The following is an 18,462-nucleotide window of genomic DNA, read 5'->3' on the forward strand; positions in this document are numbered from 1 at the left end:
ATAAAAAGACTTTTTATGTATTAATAAGAAAAAGAAAAACCCAGCAGAAAATTGTTGAAAAGTTATAACCAGGCATTTTCTAAAACAAGATATACAAATGACCAGAAAGCATTAGTAATCAAAGGGATGCTTTTTTTTTCTGCCTGTCAAATTGGGAAAAAAAAAAAAAAAAAAATTATAATATCCAGTGTCAGCAAAGAGAGAAACTGGCACACATAAACACTGTAGAAACATTTGACATTCATTCTTTTCACTGAGATCTTCTTAGGTCATCCTATTAAAAAGTGCAACCCCTCATGGGTTTCTTTTATTTTTCTCTACAAATAATACAGATTTTACTCATTTGTCTCTCCCCAGGCAAGCTCCATGAAGATCAATTTTATTTGTCTGTTTTGTTTACTCTAACCTTAGACAATGCCTAGGAACTCAATATATATTCAATGAATGAATATAACCAACAAAAAACCCAATGAATATAGCAATGTTTTTAAAAAATTAACATTTAAAGGATTTCCATTTCTTCGAAGGAATCCTAGGGTAATAAGATCATGTATAAAGATATAGCTGCAGGGATGCTTACTGAAGTAATAGTCACAAACCTTAGGAACATAAAACATGAATACCAAGTAATAGGATTTGCTTACATAACTTATGATATATCTTTATAATGGATACTCTGCAGTCATTAAAATGACATAATAGGTGACTATTTCTTGACTTGGACATGTGATTGCTAAATTTAACCCTTTTGTGCCTGGTGGCATGCTGCCACAAGGCAGGGGCCTTTATAACTGTTTGAAACCAAAGAAACAGGTATGTGCCACAAATTACTGTTTTTACAGGGTATTGTATGAGGTGGGAAACCCTGGTGGTGTAGTGGTTAAGTACTACGGCTGCTAACCAAAGGGCCGGCAGTTCGAATCTGCCAGGCACTCCTTGGAAGCTCTATGGGGCAGTTCTACTCTGTCCTACAGGGTCACTATGAGTCGGAATCGACTCGATGGCAGTGGGTTTGGTTTTTGTATGAGGTGTCTGAATTTTTGGTAGAAAAAATAGAAATTTTGAAAATTTCTATTTGTTACACTTATGTACTGTCATGGATTGAATTATGTCCCCCAAAAATGTGTGTATCAATTTGGCTGGGCCATGATTCCCAGTATTGTGTGGTTTTCCTATGTGCTGTAAATCCTGCCTCTATCTTTTTATGATGTTAATGAAGAGGATGGGCGGCAGGCACTTGTGTTAGTGAGGCAGGACTCAGTCTACAGGATTAGATTGTGTCTTGAGGCGATCTCTTGAGATAGAAAGAAGCCAACAGAGAGACAGGGGGACCTCATACCACCAAGAAAGCAGTGCTGAGAGCGGAGCGCGTCCTTTGGACCCGAGGTTCCTGCACAGAGAAGCTCCTAGTCCAGGGGAAGATTGAGGAGATGGCCAACAGAGAGAGAAAGCCTTCCCCTGGAGCGGACATCCTGAATTTAGACTTTTAGCCTACTTTACTGTGAGAAAATAAACTTCTCTTTGTTAAAGCCATCCACTTGTGGTATTTTTGTTATAGCAGCACTAGATAACCAAATAAACCCCAGTGTGGACTCTGAGGTGCAATTAGTGGTACTTTGTATGTACCACTGAAAACTTAGGGTAGGTCTGTGGGAGGGGGCAACAACAACAAAATCCATACTACCTACCAAAAATTCAGACACTCTCAGTGATTCAGCATGCTTCCATTAACAAAAACACATATCAATAAAAAATTCAAACCAGAAAATAGTTGGGTCACCAATATGTTTAAAATGCTGGTTCCAGAACAGCATGACCCCATTTTGTTCAAATACGCATTCACGCAAAAAAGGCCAAAGGATATACATAAAACAAAATTATTTCTGTCTGATTAAAAAGGAGCCCTGGTGGTACGATGGTTAAGTGCTGTCTGCTAACCAAAAGGCTAACAGAATGAACCTACCAGGGGCTCTATGGGAGAAAAGACCTGGGAATCTGCTCCTTTACAGATTAAAAATAAATAAAACCTGTTGCTATGAAGTTGATTCTGACTCATAGCGACCCTGTAGGATAGACTAGAACAGACCCACAGGTTTTCCAAGGCTGAAATCCTTATGAAAGCAGACTGCCACATCTTTCTTCTGTGGAGAGGCTGGGGGGTTCAAACCAGCTACCTTACATTAGCAGCCAAGTGCTTTAACCACTGTGCCACCAGGGATCCTTACATAAAGATTACAGCCTAGGAAACCCTATGGGGCAGTTCTACTCTGTCTTATAGGGTTGCTGTGAGTCGGAATTGACTTGATAACACACAACATTATAAAATTATTTTATTTCTCCTTTTGTTCCTGTTGATATTTAAATATATTTTGGAAAAATTATGTATTGTTTATTATTAAATCAGTTGTCACGGAGTTGATTCTGACTCATGGTGACCCCATGTGTATCAGAGTAGAATTGTACACCACAGGATTTTCAATAGCTGATTTTTCAGAAGTAGATTGCTAGGCCTTTCTCTTGAGAAGCCTCTGGGTGGACTCGAGCTTCCAACCTTTTGGTTAGCAGCCGAGTGTGTTAACCATTTGCTTCACCCAGGGATGCTCTATAAATAGTTCTTCACAAAGAAACCTGGATTCAAAAAGCTTATCTTTTAGTAGGAGCAGCCTGTGGTGTGAGATACCACTGGACCTTGGCAGTGTGAGAATCCTTTCGCCATCATGTTTGCAATGATGCTGTTTAGGCTGGATGGACAGTCACAGCAATGCTGGCCAGGCCAAACAATTCTAATACATGACCCATGCTTCATGTAAAAATCTGTATAAAACACAGTAGATATTTGAACTGGAATGATAGTATGGGCTAGAACTGGAGATGTGCTAATAATTAGTGTATCTTAAGATACATTCACTACTTAATCTGGTAAAAGTCTCCGTGTATTGAAGAGCAAGCTGCATCGGAAGTCCTGAGGGACCTTGCGATGAAGGCAGTGACTGGATCCCTGGGTGGACTCTTGCTCCATCTCTTGTGTGGCCTGTAAATTGACATGCAGACAAAGGAGAGAGCTAGTGAATGCCAGGGGAAGAAAAAAAAAAGATAACTTTAACCATAATTTATCAGTAATATGTGGAGATAAATTCCTAAAAGGAAATAAGGTCTGAGGAAATTACAGGAAATATTAAATCTGTGATTCTGTTTACGGTAGAAACGCCGACCAACAAATTCCAGCTGTTTCTCTGTGGGTTATAGAAGTGTCACTGGCCTGTTTATAGTTACTGAATTGTCGACTCCAGCCTGGATCTGGATCTTATGGAATTCCATTGGTTTGGTTAGGGATTACTCAGATTTGTCCTAAGGGACATTTCTTATAGGCAGTACATTTAGGGAGTACAGCCCTACCCCAAGTTTCTATTTCCTCAAACTTCTATCCAGCCTTTTCCCTCTCCCTGCCAATAGTTTGCCTCCTCTCCCCACAAATGTCAGTGCACTTTTACTTACGTAACAAGCAGTTATATAGCACTTCCTATAACATGCACTGTTTTAAATACCTTCGTAGTACTAACACATTTAATCCTTTATAACCAAGTACTGTTTTTTAAACCAAAACCAAAAAACTTTGCAGGACAAGAATGATAATTTGTTTGCATTAAAATTAATAACTTCTGTATGCAAAAGTAAACAAAGTTAAAAGACAAGCCATACACTAGGAGAAGAAATTTGAAGTACATAAAACTGATAAAGGATTTGTTATCTATGTTATGCAAAGAGTCCTAGAAGTCTAAGAAATGACAAGCAGTCCAACTGAATAATGGGCAAAGGATATAAACAGGAAGACACAAAAGAAAAAAACAAAACAAGACAGAAAACCACCTAATTGCCCTTAAGTGTTTATGAAAAGATGCTTAATTTCTCCACCTCTGAGAAATACAACTTAATTTAAAATAAGTGTGAGATACCATTATACCTCTATCAAACTGGCAGATATTTATAAGTTTAACAATAACAATAGTTGGTGAGAAGATGGAGCATTGTAGAAGTAACAATTGGAACCAATTGCTTTGGAGAGCAATTTGACAGAATCTAATAAACCTGACAATGTGCCTGCTTTACATCTCAGTAAGTCCACTTCTCTGCATCTACCGGAGGAAATCAATTGCATATGAACACACAGAGATGGATACAAGGTACCATCAAAGCACTGTGTGCAACAGTAAGAAACTAGAAACAATGGACCATTTGCAGGAGAACAGATAAATGCATTGTGGAATATTCACACACGGAACACCACCCAGCAAATAAAAGGAACGAGCCAAATCAATCCGTATGAATGTGGATGAATCTTGAAAATGAAAATGTGAAACAAGAAAAGCAAGTTGCCGTATGTGGTTTAAAAACATACAACATGGTACTTTATATTGCTAGTGATTCATCCAAACAGATACATACACATGTAGTATAAATACAATAACAGAGCAGACAGATGAATACCAACTTTAGGAGAGTGGTTACTTTTGAGGAGAAAAAAGGGGGAATAAGATTGAGCAGAGGTACAAAGGGGCCTTGACCTGTTTCTGTAATCTTTTGTTCCTTAAAGATCTGAAACAAGTATTTTATTTTATATTTTTACATAAATACATAAAATACTAATATATATTTATATTTACTATATCGATGGCATTGGGGTTTTTTAAATATAACATATAAATATATTTTATATTTATTATTTAATAAACAATGCGTATAACTCGACGGCACTGGTTTTTTTTTTTTTATAACATTTTAATAATATGGGTGGGTGAGGGGACAGTATTCTTTATCTTTTCTATATTTTTCTACTTTTATACTTTTTGGTATTATTGAAATATTTCAATTTATTTTAGTAAAACAAAAAATAAATAATTTAAAAACTAGCTCTAGTGGGTGATTCTCCTAAATTTTCATTTAAGAATCTTTAGGGAACATGGCTGTAGTACTGAGACTCAGAAAGTTTAACGTTATGTGGATTGCTTGTCTTTCTAAAGTTTTACGTTTAGTTCTTACAGGTTTACAGTACGATGTCTTTTCCACTTGTATTCTTCTTTGTTTTTCTAAGTCTCTGCAAAATATTTTTTACCTTTCTGGCTTTTTCACAAAATTATGGGGAGCTTAAGGGCACAGTTTTCTGGGCCTAGTCTTCTGCTATATATCAAGAAGGTGGAATGTTAAGAGATCTTTCTTTCCAATACCCTGGAGAGCCACCCTCATGGTCTAAAAGGGATAGCCACAGTTATAGTGAAAGGGAATGAGATTACTGTGCAAACATAAAGTGATCATGGATCTTGAATTTTGGATAGACATATATCAAAGCTTATTTTCAGAAAACCGTGGTTGGCAAGTCCACAGCTCTACATACAGACGGTCGAGTAAGAAATAAACCTTTCTACTTTTGCATAAATAAAACTTTACATGAAAATTAAATTTTTGTCATTAACTCAGATTTCAAATTATACGTACAAATCACTGTGAAATGAAGAGCGTTTTTTTTTTTTTTTAACATGAAGTCATATTCTAATATTTTCAAATGATGTAAAACCTCTCTGTAAAGACAACTAACCACACCTCACAAATAACATCTTGGAGCCCTGAATTTGTACGTGGGGAAAATGATCCAGAAGATTCAAAGAGTCTTGTCGCAGAGTCTTCAGATATAATTTATCCTTGAAATACTTTTCTGTTCTGGCACAAAAGTGGGGGGAAAATACGTGAAACCAAGAGGGATATGATTTTACTTTTTACTACAAATGTTGCCCATTCTCTTCTCAATCAAACTCTGTAAATCATGGAAAAAAGTCTTCGAGCATCTCACCAACTAGCAAGAGATGAGGGAAAAGGAAACCTTGCATTTTCTCTAAGTTGCTGTTAATTGATTTTGAAGCCATATGATTGTGCCCAGAGGCAGCAGGGCTTTTTAGGGAAATGCAGCCTTCCACAGCATGAGCTCAGTAGGGATTCTCATTCATCACTGACTTTCTGTCAGTGGAGGCTTTGGACTTGGCCTCCACCATTAGGATGAGACAGAGAGACAGTGTCTTAAACCTCTATGGACTCCCCACAAGCTATGTTGATGTTGATACCTCTTTACTGTTATATTGTTATTGTCCAGTCGATTCAGATGCATGCAGAGTAGAAAACCATAGGGTTTTCAATGCAGATCATCAGGCCTGTCTTCCAAGGCATCTCTGGACGGGACTGAACTACCAGTCTTTTGGCTCATAGTTAAGCGCTTAACAGTTTGTGCCACCCAGGGACTCCTCATGGACTACCTGTTTATACTCAGGGACTACCTGTTTACATTATTTCAAAACGATCGTGGTTGCTGGCCTAGTAGAACATGCCTGGTTTATTACTTCCTGACTCTGGGATGGAGGCAGTAGGCCAATTGTTGCTGGTCTGAGGTTGACACCAAGTACTAGAATTTGACTGGGGTTGATGCTGACATCTAGCAAGTCTACCCTACAAAATGAGAGGAAGGACCCATTCAAGCTCCCATGACCTGATAGATTTGAGCCTTCTGATGGATACCCTTCCCTACTTGACCACTCCATGCCTCAGTTTCATCAATTATGAGGATTATAAATCTCACCACAAAGGATTATGTGGATTAGAAATAATATACGAACCACATTTCTTGTAGTGCCTGGTACATAAAAGATCTGCTCTTGGACTTCCCTTCCCAGAGTCAAGCAGTAGAAAGCAGTGGTTAACAGATAGGTTTCAGACCCAGGGCAGAATTCCAGATTTTCTCCTTAATGTTTTTTGTGAGTTAAAATGGTTACTTAAACTCTCTAAGTAAACTAACTGAGGAAACCCTCAATGAGGTGGATTGACACAATAGCCACAACAGTGGGCCCAAAGATACCAATGACCATGAAGATAGTGCAGGACCAGGTGATGTTTCGCTCTGTTGTACATAAGGTCATCATGAGATGGCACCTAACAACAACGGCAAACTCTCAAACTTTGGTTTCCTCATCTTTAAACTGGTATCCATCTCATAGAATTGTGAAGACTAAATGAAGTATAAAATCGCTTAGCACAGAGCCTTGCACTTGACAGATGCTTAATAAATGGTTGCTTGGGTTAAAGAAAACTTGTTAATGTTATTAATGTTTTTATTAAGGTCATACAGATAGAGGTGGTAGCACTAGGACTCAAACCCAAATCTGTCCAAACCTCATGCCTTTTCTATTAAAGCACACTCCTTTGTTTGAATATTTCCAGGAACCTGGCTGCTGTTGAGTTCTCTATTACTAGAAATATTTTCAATGGACATAAGATGATGATTTTGCAGGGATCATAGAAAACACTAGATGATTTTGAGTCCTTTGAATTCCTAAGATCTTATGATTCTCTGGATAATAGGCAGTGTCTAAATTGAAACATCATGTTTTAAGCATTTGTTTGTAAGTTAGTTGAGAACTTGAAATGTATTTTCCCAAGATATTAAGTCAATACAGAATTGAAGGACTAGCGTAGAAGAAGGAAGAAGAGGAGATGCTTTAATATTGCATTTAACTCTCCAGTCTCCCTAAACGCTTCACGTAGTCTTTTCTCCCCACCTCAGTGAATAATTAAACTGTTCTCAGAGAGGTATTAGGAGAAAATAATCTACCCCACTAATTCAGGCTAATATGATTGACAAACTCTTATGCTTACCACATAGTCATATATTCATTCATTCAGCAAATATTGAGTACAGATTTAGTCAAGGATGTGAGTTTAGGCAAAGGAGGAATACCAGGTTAATTGGGGGGTGGGGAGGAAATCATAAAGTCTGAGTGGAAACATATGAGTGGAAACATCTGCTGGTAATTAGAAAAAGGGGAATTGGTGAAAGGTGGATCTGGAGATAAGGATGGGTGTCATCTACATAGAGATGGCAGGATTAGTTAGGTGAGTAAAAGAGAACAAGGAATCTTGGGAGTGGATGATAAAGGCAGAAGCATTAATAAAAGAAGCAGAAATGGCCAAAGAATTATTAAGAAAACCACGAAAGTATAGTGTCACAGAACCCAAAGATAGGAGAGTCAGCATCATCAAATACTACATAGAAAGCAGGGAGGATAAGACTATGAAAATATTGGATTTAGTAAGTGGTCACTGGAGACCTTTGGAAATCAGGTAAGAAAAGGCATAGATGACCAAACCACCTTGCAAAAGCTGAAGAAAGATTGATGAATTGTAAGCAGATAAATAGAATAGTAACGAACAGGGATAGGAATACCAAGAATTTTTTTTTTTTTTTCCAAAATGGAAACTTATGATTGACACTAACTAGTTTTTTTTTAGTATGGTGGATATTGATAGAGAAGCAAACGTAGAGTGCGTCAGAGGGAGAGTATGTTGCCTCCTGTCAAGTTTCTTTATCCCTAGGTTTGTCTACATTGTTCTATTCTGTATACCAGTGCTGGAGTTACCTTCTTAAAACAAGAAATCTGATTAAGTCAGTCCTTTCTTAAAGACCACTTTGGGTTCCTCGTTCCAGAGAAAATCCAGTATCATTCTTAGCATAGCAGACAAGGTGCTTGACACTGGCTCTAACCTCTCTCTTCCATGTCATCTCCTGCCAATTGGGCTCAGCAAATTTCAGATTGTTTTAAGGTCGGGTCTTTGTATACCTTGCTTTCTCTGTTTTGAAGATTCTGCTACCCATCTTTCACTTAGAAAATTCTAACTCCTCCTTCAACACCTGGCTCAAATGTCACCTCCTCTGTGAAACCTTCCTTACTCCCAGGGAGAGTTCAGGTCTTCCTTTTTGGGGCTTCAAGTGTTCATTTGTAAATTCGTCACAGAATCCCATGTTGTAATGTACCTCTTTCAAAGCTATGTTTTCCATTGGACTATGAGATCTCTGAAAACAGGGACTATAGCTTATTTATTGTTGTAATCCCCATGGCTGGCACAAAAATGTTGATAAAAGCATGAGGAATGAATATCAATGTATAGAGAGATACATTGACATATATAAGATGGAAGTGAAGAAGCGTATTAGTGCAAAAGATGAATAGTTTTCCACCCTCCTTCTGGCTGTCTGTGACCTACATAATGCATACAGTATGTAAAACTACGCATCCTGAGTGTATCCTGCTGCAGGCGTTAGGCATTAGAAAGTGGCTGTAGTTAAGCAGTCTCGGGTTCAAAGAAATTAACTTGCGTTAATTCATGTAGCTATTAAGGTCAGATGTAAACTGAGGATAATAATTACCTTATAGAATAATTGAGAAGATCAAATTGACAAACTATAAACTAAACAATTATATGCCTGACATTTAGCGATTACCAGTATTACGATTGTTTCCTTCTGTGGCCAGGAGCTCTTCCTTAGTTTCGCTCTAGTCTTGGAGTTGGCTCCTTTACAACTTTAATCCATTCTCTAAAGAGAAGGGTTTTTTCTTTGTCTGCTTGTCTTTTAAGCTAAATGTTAAAAAAAAAAATAATAAAATAAAAATTTTTTTTTTTAAAATTTAAATTCCACCATTTATTTAAAGTCCATCCTTATACAGGTAAGGTTTTAGCTACCTAAATAATGCTATCTGATTAGCAACACTAATTCCTGGCATCAAGTGAATTCAACAAATATCCAGAGTTAAATATATGTGTTGATTTAGTAAATTCACAGTTAAGTCTGAATTGTTCATGAGTCTCCAAATAACTTTCCAGCAGAGGCTCGGCAAGCTGGATCTAGGACACCCTTCTTGTCTAATCTTTAGGATTTTATTGCCCTGATTTAGATCGGCTCTTTTTTTTCTTTTTAGCAGAATTTTTGTGGTTCATAAAAACATGCACTTACAGCTTTTTTGCATAGGTAAAGAAAAGAAATCCACATCAGATTTAGATCAAGGGAGCTTTTTGGAAGAAAATGATGAATGTGTCCTCGGGGAGCTGTAGAATGCAGTGATGTTCTGTCTCTGACTGATTGAGTTTATGGCATTTCTGAACACTTTCCACGCCCGCACCCACGCAAATACACAAACAGTGGTCACAACTGCAGCTCCAGACGTGGCCTCTCCTTCCCCCACCTCCCAGTCTCATTTCCAAAGCACATCCGTTGTTTTCCATAACATGAAATAAATCCCTTTCTTTTGCCCAGTGGTGAAAAGCATATATAAATACTAAAACTTCAACTCTTCCCCTGAGTTTTCTGTTGGCAAGCTTGCAGCCCATGGCTTGTTTGGATATTGACATGCATTTTCTGTGCAAATCTTTCAGGTCACTGGGGTGAGTCCAGTGGTGATAAACTCTCTTGTCTTGAAAATGTTTCAGACTGACTATCATAACACTCTGGTTTTGAAAATGTAAATTAATAACAGCATGGTGGAAAAGATGCCAGGTTCAAAGTTTCTCTTTTATTCTTTCAGCATATATCCTCCTGGTAATATATATCTGTATGTAGCTTAGGAAGTCTTAGCCAGGAGATGATTTTAACAGTCATTGGAAAGAAAATAAGAATGTGAAGAATTGATTAGAGGCAAGACCTTTAACCTTGTATCATGGTGTTTCCATGAAAGTTTTTTTTTTTTCTTCAAAATTTAGAAGTGAAATATTTTGCTGTTTGCTAAATATAGTTAACATTATTGGGCTGTAATTAAAATATATAGTGAAAAGTCTTTATCCATCATATTGGAGAAAAAAGGGAAGGCATTGTACTTAAAGATAAGCAACAAGGCCTGGTATATAGTAGGCACTTGCTAAATGGCTATAGAATAAATGAATGAATGAATAGGGTTAATTACATTCTAGTGATAAGATTAAAACAGTTTATCAGACCCTTATCTAGAAAAATGTATATCATTGGACATCACTGTTCATGTAATAGCTTATCTTTAGAGGGTACATTAATCCAAACCTCTTTTTTTCCCTTTAGCAGTCTGAAAAGCATCCTCAAAGTATTAATATTGTTTTTTCACTTTTTTTTGAAAATGATGAAGAGGTGCATTTCTCTAATATAATTTCCTTTGGAGTCTGCAGATCTGAGACTGATGCTAGCTATGTACAAGAGAACTGAACAGAAATCCACAAACACTAAATATGTGTACTATATTTCTACCAGTCCTTCCATATTAGTGAGGCATTTTAACTGCTCATCTGCCTTAAAAAATATCTTTGGTTACCCAAGATGATTAGTTAACTAAAAAGTTTGCTCTTAATTCTAAAATTCTTCGTACATTAGAAACTATTATTATCATCATGAAGGATCCAAGATTTTGTTTAACAGATAAGAAATAGAAAATTTCACTAATTAAGTCTCCTTTCCTTAGGTTTAATAGAGAAAACAACCAAAAACTGACCAAACTTGTTGCCGTTTTGTCAATTCTGATGCAGAGGGACCCTATAGGACAGAGTAGAACTGCCCCATATGGTTTCCAAGGAGTGCCTGGTGGATTCGAACTGCCAACCTTTTGGTTAGCAGCTGTAGCTCTTAACCACTATGCTACCAGGGTTTCCAGAGAAAATAAAGAAAAACAAATAAACTCTTAAGCCACTAAAGTCCAATTTTAAATGATAGTAAAATAAATACATAAATAAATGAATCAACCAACCAACCAAAAAAAAGAACAAAGGTAAAGGACTTGGATGAATTAGAGTTTTCTTGGCTAAACTGAGATATCAGTGTTTGCATGTCTAGAGTTGTTGTGATTAGTAAATCACAGTGTAAATAAATAATACCAAAATAAAACCAAACCCACTGCCATCGAGTTGATTCCGACTCATAGTGACCCTATAGGACAGGGTAGAACTGCCCCCATAGAGCTTCCAAGGAGTGCCTGTTGGATACGAACTGCCAACCCTTTGGTTAGCAGCCATAGCACTTAACCAGTACGCAACCAGGGTGTCCAAATAAATAATAGCTATGAGGTCAATGGATATGGACAATGGATATGGATGCTAATTTTGATATACTTTAAATATAATGGAGGTAAAACACATAGCTTTCTTTTAAAAGTTACATTAGTTTGTTTACTTTTCATTTAATTTTAAGGAATAGTGTATCAGTGTCTACCCTAAACTGATATATAAAAAAAAAAAAAAAAAATACTGTACCTAAAACCTGAAACACATTTTGCTCAATGGCTTGTACAGAATAATTGCAAAGATATTATTATTATTATATTTGTAACGTGCCCAACACCACACTAGAGACTGAGTATCATTTTCCACAGTTTCTCTTCTCCAGGGAACTCTCTGTAAAAGAATATACAAGGAAAGAAATAGAAGGAATTACTTCTCTAATGGTGGAATTTCAAGCAACCGGACCTAGTAGCTACTCTAGTGCTGCTTAAGTCATTTCATACAGAGAACATTCTATTAACACTAGGAGTAAAGAAAGCCCAGGAAACTTATTTTTGTCATTATAAACTGCTTAGGAAAAGCGCCACATGAGGAAAGGTTGTGATGCATTTTCTACAGTGAAAAAAAATGCCTCCTTTTTTGTCTGTTCTAGATTTGCCGAAGAAACGACCAGCAAGTGGTTGAATCTCTTCGAAGGCAGTGGGATCCCTTAGGGTCCAATCAACAGCATGAAGAACGTATTCGCAGAACCCCAGGTTTGTTTTTTGAAGTTTTTGGTACATTGTGGTTAACAGTGTAAGAACTTGCCTCTCTTTTCTGTCCAGATTGATTTATATAAATGTATATTAGCCATTGATCTTAATCTTAAGTCAAACAACATAATTTTCAACTGTTATGTAAAAGCTGTTTATGGGCTTGAAATAGGGAATCAGGATTTAGAATTGGCTGTCTATAATCCATCATCTTTCCTCATCAGCCACTACGTGAAATTTCAGAGGGCTGGACATTCGTTTTTCTTAAAAATAAAAGATAGACAATTGGAAGATTGGAGCCAGGTGTTCAAAGGTCATTATTTGTAGAAAGAAAGAGGAGAAACTTCACAGTTACAGCTAACATCTGATCACATACATGTGTTAAACTGTACATAACAATTCCTAGTTAATTTTGCAAATGAAGAGGCTTTATATGCTTTGATTAGCGTGCATCATTTGTGAAAAATAAATGATACCTGAATAGAGATCCGTGTTATATATTGCTTAACAGATTCCTGCTTGGGGCCCAGGAAGAAGGGTTACTTGAAAATAATATTCCTTCTAGAATGTTGTTTAAATGATTATTTTTGGATGATGCCAAAATAATATTTTGATTTTATGACTTCAATCAAGATCACTACAAGCAATTTACTGTTTCTCAGTTTCACATATTAACCTTATTAACCCCAAAAGGTTGAGGAACTCAATTTTTCTGTGAAGCTTTCACTATGGTTATTTGTGTATCTTGTCAGTTTACAACATTTCAAAATTATAGATTTTTTGGGGGGGGGGATTCTTTTCATTTATGTAGTTGGAGATTTTTCTTCGAAATGGATTATTGAAAATGCCATATACCTGTTTGAGGGGGGAGAACTTTGCTGAAAACTGATCTCTCTCTTTAACTTTGGTGATTTTATCTTTCATGAATATCTGTTTAAAAGAGAACTGAAATGTATTAAATTCAATGGTTACAATATTTGCTGGAGAAAAAGCGAGAATCAATTCAGGACTTCTGCTTTGTGTTACTTTCTTCCAAGACGGCAACTATGACAGAACTTTGTCCATAATAAAGCAGCGGTCAATAAGTCTTTGAGGTAAGGGGGCCCACTTGATGTGGACTGAGTCGTTTCATCCAAGAGGAGCATCACAACGGCAGTGGATTGATGCCTGGTGATTTCTCGCGATGAAGTGGCCGTGTATGCGTGCTCTGAATGTGGACCACATGGGCCAATTTTCTCACTTCATAACTTTGAATGAGGCCAAGCTTTGGTTTTTAGCTGTTCTGGGGGAATGGCTAGATTTTACTATTCCCTCTCTTCAGATTTCTATGCTTAAACATGGTACTGAGGTATGCAGGACTTCACATTTAAATCAATTTGAAGGCACATTTCTCTAGAGATATTTCTCTGGAGATTTTCCATCAGTCTTTATGTTGCTCCCCTGTGTTTCATCAGGGATAAAGGAACCAACGCAAAGGACATTATTTTAAAAGTCCTAATGTTACGATAGTATTATAATGTTATGATGAGCAAGGTTCCAAGGTCCCATAGAGGACCTTAAAACGCTTCACTTTACAGGCTAGCTCAGAGTGAATATAGGATAATTAGGATTTTCATGCGCACTTTTTCCTTTTAGTTCAGTTTAATTACTTTAATCTTTGCATTTCATTTTCATCTCTTTTGGACCTGCCAAGAAATTTCTATTATTGGCCTATGGCATATTTTTAGTACTTAGCCCACTTTCCAAATGGAGAAGACTGATATTACCTAAGTCTGGATACCAGCTTTTCCTACTACCCTAAAAGTCTCTGCAAACTGCCCTCTTACCCACCAAAAGTGGATTTTAATTGTTACAGTTCTAATATCAAAAATAATCATACCATGATAATTTTGACAATCATATCCTAATGGCATGAGTAGAGTTCTCTTTTATATCTAATTTCATTCTCCCTTGGAATTTATTGCCGAAATATAAGTATATAATTTATCTGGGTTCCTAGGAAGGCTACAGAGCTGTGTACTATTACATTTTAAAAACTGGTAGAGATGACCAGAGCGATGGTCAGTGGGACTATTACCCATAAGAGGCAAGGGCACCTTTCTTCCCCTATGCTTGAAGTTATTTGGCCCTTTTAAAAAGAATGCCTTAAAATTTTGAATTTTGAAAGAAGTGTAGAATATGGAAACATCAGAGGTTTTTTTTGTGTGCGTATGTGTGTAAAATAAGTTAATAAAAAACTTTAAGAAGAACATTTAACAAATGTCTACTTAGAAAGTTTATACATTTATTCAACAAACCTTTTTGTATTTACTGTGTACCAGGTGCTAGGGATTTATTATTTTTTTTAGTAATTATTTGCCTTTCTGAAAAGAAATTCAAAATCAACTTACATAGCAGGTACACAATAAATATTTATTGATGGGTGAATCAGTGAATGAATGAACTGGTTAACTCTAGAAAGTATAGGCTGCCCATATTGTATAGTAGTTCTTGTGCACCCCTGGGTGGGGGTGACATGTCTATGTGATCAAGGCTGGTGGGAAAGCCCTTGGTGATCTCAGGAGACTGTTGGTTAAGGCCATGGAGTCAACATTCCTGGGCAGTTTATAAACCTTCTAGGCTTTGGCTTCCTTAAATTTGACGTGTGAAATAGGACCTTATATTCTATATTGGTATAAGTGTTAAATGAGATAATGAATATCGAAGGCAGCAAAGGGGCTGCCACATGGTAAACACTCATTACACGATAGTGGCAGTGGTTACAATGGTACCTTTTATGGTTATATTTTTGTTAGCAAAGACCTTCTTTGACTTACCTTTGTTTGGATAGAGACAAAGTCTTGTTCGGAACTCTAATCCAGAGCAGCTTGAAGATGAGGCTCATTAAATCAAACTCTAGGAAATGCATCTGCAAAATCGGTGCCGGGAAGTCCTCACCCTTCACTGTTTCTGATTACTGAAAGTCATTTTATTTTTTATTTTCTGTGAAAGTTTTTCATAAGCAAGATTTCCAGTTAAGGTGTTCTCCTTGTTTTCCCCCTGATGAGCTGCAGAATTTGTTGGCCCCAGGATGGAACTGGCCACTTCTGTGCAGACGTGGGAACGCATGGCTGGCGCCCGTGGCCCGGCTCCCCATGTGCGCTGTGCCAGCACAGCTGCTAGCTCAACTCGAAATTGCTTTGGGTGTAGTACAAGGCCTGGAACATGGCACAGGAAGTGGGACTTTGATGAAGTGAAAAGGGGTATGTCTAACCAAAAAAAAAAAAAAAGAGGATTAGAAGTATCGGAGAACAGGAGAGAACTTTCAGTGAGCCCACTTATCAAATGGACTATTTACGTTTTGTCTGTGGTTTGAACTTGGTAGACAAAAAAAAAAAAAGATGCTTTGTGGTAGAAATTATTTCTAATCATAGTCTCATACACCAAGAAAGCTTGATTTTTTTGACTCAATGGAAACAACAGATGATAATTACTTTTTCTTGGATGGGTGGAAGGTTGTCTACCTTTTATCCTCTGATTATGTGCCTTTGCACAGTTAAAATGAGCCTACAGGCATCCATGTTAAGTCGATCAAGAATACTATGGGGGTTTTAGTCAGCCTTTACTGATAGTTCTGAAAAGTTTTGATCCAAAACTCTTAAAGTGGTAGTTTTGTTGTTTTTCTCCCTCCATGACATATTGTCTGTGGAAAACTCTATGTATTATAGATATATAATACAGATTATCTGCATGTAGATTTTAATAGCCACTCATTTTTCCAAGTGCTTTCTTAAAATATGTTCTTTTAATCAGGTCAAGATTGTGCAGTACATTAAAGGAATTCTTAAAAAGTTTCAAAAACTTACTAGATGACCTCAGTATGGTCCTATTTAACATACCCTTGGGAACATGTGCATGAAGTACATTGTGGTTTAAGCTTTTCCAACCCAAACAAACTTAAAAGAAAATGCAGCTTTTAATAGAAACTATTCAAATTCCGACAAAAATAGGTATGGATCTCACCACAGACAGGGTTTTAAAACATCATTATGTACCAGGAGAATCAAAAGAGAATTGTTACCCTGCTTTTAGTATTTCACTTAAGGTTGTGTATTTGGGGATTCTAGCCCATGAGCATCTTTGAATGAGCTGTCCAATTAAAATATATATATAAGAATAGCCAGGACCTCTGATTAATGTTTTTCTGTGTCGTTGATGCCATGACCCGAGGGTAGATAATAGAGGGCAAAGGGTGTCACAAAACTGGTGTTATTTAACAGACTCCTCATATTTGTGCCACACAAGTTGAATACATCAGGTGTAAGACATCACCCTGAAGCATCACTTCTGAGAACTATTAGGAGGGAAATATCAGAACTGAAATATCGCAGCTGGCCCTGATTTTAACTGGTGCCAAACACCTGCAGGCTCTAAAGGATACCAAAACAAAACCCCACCCGGTGGCAGCAAGCCATCCCTTAACAGCCCTTCCTTAACTTTGCATCACCATCAAAATTAATTTAACATTTTCTACAGAAACCTTATTCTTCCTGTCCCAGAAGGCCATTACAACTTCTTTAGCAAATCTTTCGTATGGGATAAATATGTCATAGAAACAAACAGAGTGAAATACTGAAATATTTGATGGCTGGAAATTATCTGTTGTTTTCATCTCATTATTTGTGGAGGCCTGTGAAGTTGGAGGTTTTATTAATCTCTAGGCTATCTCATAGTCTCTAAGTGATCTGGTATTAGCACATTCCGGCAAAATATCTGAGCATCTGGGGAAAAAAAAACCTTCAATATTCATATAGTAATTGACAGAAGCACCCCAAAATACTGAGCCCTGCCTAACACACACACACACACACACACACACACACACACACACAATTGATGCATTTTGAAGATCACCTTTGACTTTTATTAGTATTTGTTGAAATGAAGTTTCGTAGCCCTGGGAGGGTTATATAAGTCAGGCAAAATTACATCTTTGTTTCTAATACTGCTAGGAAATGCATACGTACAGTGGTTCCTGCAACTGGAAAATAGTTGGTAAAGCTAGGAGGTAAAACAATGTGTGGAAATAATCCCTAGCAGACAAGGGAGATAAATAAATTTTATGTGTATCTCTGCATATAAATGACACATTTTAGGTGACGCACATACTCAGATATGTGTGTTTGTTTTATGATACCTAGGTATAATATTGTCTATGATTTTTGAAGAAATAATATATTTTAGACTTAGGTGATTAAATAAAAATCGAGAGTTTCAAAGCTTCAATTTTATACTGTAATATAAAATTAAAGGCAATAATATCTAATTTTATTTTGTTAAATTAAAAATCTTAAAGTAGAAAACCCCGTATGTTATTACTTAAGAAGAATTCAATTAAAGAATAAAAATGAAAAATTTAGTAGAATATTACTGGCATTTTATATTCATTTTTTTCTGAATACCTAAGAAATTTGGTTGCAGTTTGGATGGGCCAGTTTCTTTGAACTATTACACTTACGAGATATTCAGTTTGAATGTCCTGATTGACATTGATGTAAGTAAGATTGTACAATTTATATTAAGGCGGGGGGGAAGCCCCCGCTCTACTTCTGACCTTTTCACAAGAAGGTGGTTAAGGACAAATGAGACCCTGATCACTTATTTATTTATTCATTCACTCACTCATTTATTCATTTAAAAATTGTAATTGATTGCTTGCTATATGTATAGTCTTGTGTTAGGTATTTTACAAGGGGGCGGGTAATGGAAGACAGTGAATGAAGAGGACAAAGACGAAAGCTATCAAATACTCGAGGTTACACAGTCTAGTTCAAGGTAGATAGTGTTCAATGTCACAGAAGAGTCACATATAAATGCCCTGGGTATTTGTAGTAGGAAGAAATCA

The 18,462-nt window shown here is 36.8% G+C and overlaps 1 protein-coding gene across 39 annotated transcripts in view; it reads left to right on the forward strand.

The window, feature by feature from the left end:
* The window catches only part of SUGCT (succinyl-CoA:glutarate-CoA transferase), a 796,973-nt gene that overhangs the window by 430,946 nt on the left and 347,565 nt on the right, over positions 1-18,462 (forward strand). For all 39 annotated transcript variants that reach the window (XM_064290193.1, XM_064290192.1, XM_064290195.1 and 36 more), the window contains one exon: positions 12,479-12,581. The gene's annotated coding sequence lies outside the window, so the exon portion shown is untranslated. The remainder of the gene's footprint in view (positions 1-12,478; positions 12,582-18,462) is intronic.

The sequence above is a fragment of the Loxodonta africana genome, chromosome 8 (genome assembly GCF_030014295.1).
Source record: "Loxodonta africana isolate mLoxAfr1 chromosome 8, mLoxAfr1.hap2, whole genome shotgun sequence".
Lineage (NCBI taxonomy): Eukaryota > Metazoa > Chordata > Mammalia > Proboscidea > Elephantidae > Loxodonta > Loxodonta africana.